The sequence below is a fragment of the Lolium perenne genome, chromosome 2, assembly GCF_019359855.2.
Source record: "Lolium perenne isolate Kyuss_39 chromosome 2, Kyuss_2.0, whole genome shotgun sequence".
Taxonomy (NCBI): Eukaryota; Viridiplantae; Streptophyta; class Magnoliopsida; order Poales; family Poaceae; genus Lolium; species Lolium perenne.
The window spans coordinates 289,816,484-289,822,179 of record NC_067245.2 but is presented as its reverse complement, the minus strand read 5'-3'; the positions used below and the strand labels follow the sequence as shown (position 1 = coordinate 289,822,179).

General features: G+C 50.4%; 1 pseudogene; it reads left to right on the top strand.

Moving 5' to 3' along the window:
- Window positions 1–629: 629 nt before the first annotated feature.
- LOC127336306 (phenylalanine ammonia-lyase-like) lies at window positions 630–3,084 on the top strand (annotated as a pseudogene).
- The last annotated feature ends 2,612 nt before the right edge of the window (window positions 3,085–5,696 follow it).

Below are 5,696 nucleotides of genomic sequence, written 5' to 3'. Positions count from 1 at the left end.
CAAGCTCGGTCCCGTCCAGGCACCAACCCCCATTGTCACGCACCACCTACTGGCCTTGAAAAATAATCAGTTTCCTTCTGGGTATCAACTCATTTTGCTCGTTCTCACTACCGGTGCCTCAGCTGCCAGGAGGCTTCGCCGTCTTGGACCAACGACCACCATCACACGATGCCTATTTAAACCGAACGCAGCGATTTTACCGGCTACGGTAGGTACAGCAGTGATGACGTCATGCTGACATCATCCATGTATTGATTTAGTTTTTAAAAAATTATGAAATATGTCTGAAATTTGTGAAACATGTCTGAAACTTATGAAAAATTATTTACTGTTCAAAGTATGTTTCACAAAGTTTCACATATGTTGCTCACGTGTTTGTGAAACTTGTGAAACATTTTATACTGTTCAAATTTGTTTCAATTATGTTTCAGTTTTGTCAAAAAGTGGACAAGTAGTCTCACCAATCTCAATGCATAATATGTGGTAGATAGCACTCCTACACATACCGTTGCCTTTAAAAACGAGTTTTCGTATTTAAACCCAGCCTCCTCCTCTATTCCAATCTAAGAAGTGCTGCAGCAACACACACTACTAGCTAGCTCTTCTGCACAACTCAAAGCTAGCAATCACATACATACTCTCCTTAAGCTCTTATCCCTCAGCTTGGTGATTTTGTTAACTGCTCCTGTACAAATAGCCATGGAGTGCCAGAACGGCCAAGTTGCAGCCAACGGCGATGGTCTTTGCATGGCGGCACCCCGCGCTGCTGACCCTCTAAACTGGGGGAAGGCCGCTGAGGAGCTGACAGGCAGCCACTTGGATGAGGTGAAGCGGATGGTGGCCGAGTACCGCCTACCCGTGGTCAAGATCGAGGGTGCCAGCCTGAGTATTGCCAAGGTCGCGGCGGTGGCTGCAGCCGGTAAGACTAAGGTGGAGCTTGATGAGTCAGCTCGTGAACGGGTCAAGGCCAGCAGCGACTGGGTCATGAACAGCATGGCGAATGGTACCGACAGCTACGGTGTCACCACGGGTTTCGGTGCCACGTCCCACCGGAGGACCAAGGAGGGAGGTGCTCTGCAAAGGGAGCTCATTAGGTAAGCATTCAAGCAGTTTTAAGATATATATTCTGCTTTTGTCTAAAGTCTGATTTCAGACTTGGGCTAGCTACTGTATAGTAGTGTATAAGCGTTTTCAAACCTGTTCAAATTAATTAGCATGGTGAAATTGCTTGTCTTCATGACAGATTCCTCAATGCTGGCGCATTCGGCAATGGCACTGATGGCCATGTTCTACCGGCTGAGGCGACACGTGCAGCCATGCTTGTCCGCATCAACACTCTCCTCCAAGGATACTCTGGGATCCGCTTCGAGATCCTCGAGGCGGTCACCAAGTTGCTCAATGCCAACGTCACGCCATGCCTGCCTCTTCGGGGCACCATCACCGCATCTGGAGACCTTGTCCGCTTTCATACATTGCTGGTCTTGTCACTGGCCGTGCTAATTCAGTGGCAGTTGCACCTGATGGCAGCAAGGTGAATGCTGCAGAGGCGTTCAAGATAGCTGGCATCCAAGGCGGCTTCTTCGAGTTGCAGCCCAAGGAAGGTCTTGCCATGGTGAATGGCACGGCTGTGGGTTCTGGTATCGCATCGACCGTGCTCTTTGAGGCGAACATCCTTGCTGTCCTTGCCGAGGTACTTTCAGCTGTGTTTTGTGAGGTCATGAACGGAAGCCAGAGTACACTGATCACCTGACCCACAAGCTGAAGCATCATCCTGGACAAATAGAAGCTGCTGCCATCATGGAGCACATCTTGGAGGGAAGCTCCTACATGAAGCTTGCCAAGAAGCTTGGCGACCTCGACCCACTGATGAAGCCAAAGCAAGACCGATATGCACTCCGCACATCACCTCAGTGGCTCGGTCCACAGATTGAGGTTATCCGTGCCGCTACCAAATCAATTGAGCGTGAGATCAACTCAGTCAACGACAACCCACTCATCGATGTCTCCCGTGGCAAGGCGATCCACGGTGGCAACTTCTAGGGTACTCCCATTGGTGTGTCCATGGACAACACCCGCCTTGCTATTGCTGCCATTGGCAAGCTCATGTTTGCCCAGTTTTCAGAGCTGGTCAACGACTTCTACAACAATGGCCTGCCATCAAACTTGTCCGGTGGGCGCAATCCAAGCTTGGATTATGGCTTCAAGGGGGCTGAGATCGCCATGGCCTCATACTGCTCAGAGCTACAGTTCTTGGGCAACCCAGTGACAAACCATGTTCAGAGTGCCGAGCAGCACAACCAGGACGTAAACTCGCTTGGTCTCATCTCCTCCAGGAAGACTGCCGAGGCCATTGAGATTCTCAAGCTCATGTCCTCGACGTTCTTGGTTGCCATATGCCAGGCCATTGATCTTCGCCACATCAAGGAAAATGTCAAGAGCGCTGTCAAGAGCTGCGTGATGACAGTGGCCAAGAAAACTCTCAGCACCAATTCCACATGTGGTCTTCATGTCGCTCGCTTCTGTGAGAAAGATCTTCTCCAGGAGATCGACCGTGAGGCGGTGTTTGCATATGCTGATGACCCATGCAGCGCCAAATATCCACTGATGAAGAAACTGCGTGGCGTGCTCGTCGAGCGTGCCCTTTCCAACGGCATGGACGAGTTCAATGTGGAGACCTCTGTGTTAGGCAAGGTTGCCCAATTTGAGGAGGAGCTTCGAGAGGCGCTGCCAATGGCGGTCGAGACTGCACGTGCTGCTGTGGAGAGTGGCACAGCTCCAACGCCAAACAGGATCACTGAATGCCGTTCATACCCTCTGTACCGGTTTGTGCGTGAGGAGCTCGGAACAGTATACCTAACCGGTGAGAAGACGAGATCTCCCGGCGAGGAGCTGAACAAGGTGCTCGTGGCTATCAACCAAGGCAAGCACATTGACCCACTGCTCGAGTGCCTCAAGGAATGGGACGGCAAGCCCCTGCCCATATGCTAAACTGAGAATGGACAAGGGGAAAACTAGGGGGTGTAAAACTGTAAGCTACTGGGTCAGAATACTGATCCTGAGTGATAATTTTTTTTAGGCCGGCAAGATGCAGGACGGCGGTTCCCAAATCCTGCTAGGGATCGTAGCTGATCCATCGAAGGGCTTCGTCCCTTCGTCTCTAGGCGTATGGAATAAATTCTGTTTGGTTCTTTTCCTCTAGATCAGTAATAAAACCGGTTTGATTCTCTTTTTTTTTACATGAACCGGTTTTGATACTCAAAAATCTAACAATTCACAATAAAAAAATAAAGATTTCCGTTTTGGGCATACGGTGTGTTTTAGCAAACGTACTGTGAAATTATAATGGTACTGAGCAAAGACACGTCTTAACGGTGTGTTTTGGCAAAGACCGAAAATAACAGTGTCCGTCAGCAAATTTTCCCAATAAAAAATATGCGGGATGGGTAGATGCTCTAACTAGCTACACGTGTTCTGAAGATCGTGCATCAGTAGTGTTAGAGATATATTTGATATATGTGTATTTGGTAGTATATGATTTGTAATCATCTCCTGCTTTATGATAGCCTTCTTGGCACATGTACCCCTATATATACTCGCCCGAGAGACTCAATACAACATCCATCATATTCCACCAATATCTCTCCCTCTCTATCCTTCTACATGGTATCAGAGCGGCACGCTCCTTAACCTAGCCGCCGCAAAGTTTCCGCGCCGCCCCCGGGAAGGTCGATCTCCATGATCTACTCCGGGGCCCGCGCAACCCGTACGAGGGTTCGTTCGCCGATCGGTTTATCGGCTGCCCTCGTGTTTATTTTTATTTTCAGATCGGTTTTCTTTTTTGCCCACTAGTCGCTCGACCGACGTTTTCTTTTTTGGTTTACCGATCATAGATCGGATTGAGTCGCCCATCGTCGTCGTCCACTTGCGCCTCTACTCCGACAACGACATCGACCTGCACCGGCCATCAATCGCACGACAGAACCAGACGTGCCGCACACGGGGCGCCCTTACGTGCGACGCAGCAGGCTGTCTCGCTCGCGCGGTCTCCATCGCCGGTTCGTCTTCGCCGTCATCGCCCGGGACATCACCGACAACGTCGCCAACGACTCTGATCTACGGCACGTCGTCCACGCCATGGCACGTGTACCACCGCCGTCGGTCTGATCAACCGACCCCACACACGTCTATGCCAAGCACGTCCCCGAGTACGCGCCTACCACCGATCGAGCATCGGGTTGCCGCTGCATCGCCCCTTCGGACCGCAGCGCCGGCGCCTTTGGTCCACGCTACCGGCCTCCGCCGCACCTTCCGAGGAGTGTACGTCGCTGGTGGTCTCCCACCGCTGCACCGACTCGCGCCCGGCAGCTACACCAGCCCCTCAGGCCGTGGTGTCGCCGCACGCGGTCACCTTCACCGTCTGACACGCGTACAGCACGCGACCGTTGGGAACCCCAAGTGGAAGGTGTGATGCGTACAGCAGTAAGTTTCCCTCAGTTAGAAACCAAGGTTTATCGAACCAGTAGGAGTCAAGAAGCACGTTGAAGGTTGATGGCGGCGAGATGTAGTGCGGTGCAACACCAGGGATTCCGGCGCCAACGTGGAACCTGCACAACACAACCAAAGTACTTTGCCCCAACGAAACAGTGAGGTTGTCAATCTCACCGGCTTGCTGTAACAAAGGATTAGATGTATAGTGTGAATGATGATTGTTTGCAGAAAACAGTAGAACAATTATTGCAGTAGATTGTATTCGATGTAAAGAATGGACCGGGGTCCACAGTTCACTAGTGGTGTCTCTCCCATAAGATAAATAGCATGTTGGGTGAACAAATTACAGTTGGGCAATTGACAAATAGAGAGGGCATGACAATGCACATACATGATATGATGAATATTGTGAGATTTAATTGGGCATTACGACAAAGTACATAGACCGCTATCTAGCATGCATCTATGCCTAAAAAGTCCACCTTCAGGTTATCATCCGAACCCCTTCCAGTATTAAGTTGAAAACAACAGACAATTGCATTAAGTATGGTGCGTAATGTAATCAATAACTACATCCTCGGACATAGCATCGATGTTTTATCCCTAGTGGCAACAACACATCCACAACCTTAGAACTTTCTGTCACACGTCCTGCATTTAATGGAGGCATGAACCCACTATCGAGCATAAATACTCCCTCTTGGAGTTAAGAGTAAAAACTTGGCCAGAGCCTCTACTAATAACGGAGAGCATGCAAGATCATAAACAACACATAGGTAATAGATTGATAATCAACATAACATAGTATTCTCTATCCATCGGATCCCAACAAACACAACATATAGCATTACAGATAGATGATCTTGATCATGTTAGGCAGCTCACAAGACCCGACAATGAAGCATAATGAGGAGAAGACGACCATCTAGCTACTGCTATGGACCCATAGTCCAGGGGTGAACTACTCACTCATCACTCCGGAGGCGACCATGGCGGTGAAGAGTCCTCCGGGAGATGATTCCCCTCTCCGGCAGGGTGCCGGAGGCGATCTCCTGAATCCCCCGAGATGGGATTGGCGGCGGCGGCGTCTCTGGAAGGTTTTCCGTATCGTGGCTCTCGGTACTGGGGGTTCCGCGACAAAGACTATATGTAGGCGGAAGGGCAGGTCAGGAGGCGTCACGGGGGCCCCACACGCTAGGGCTGCACGA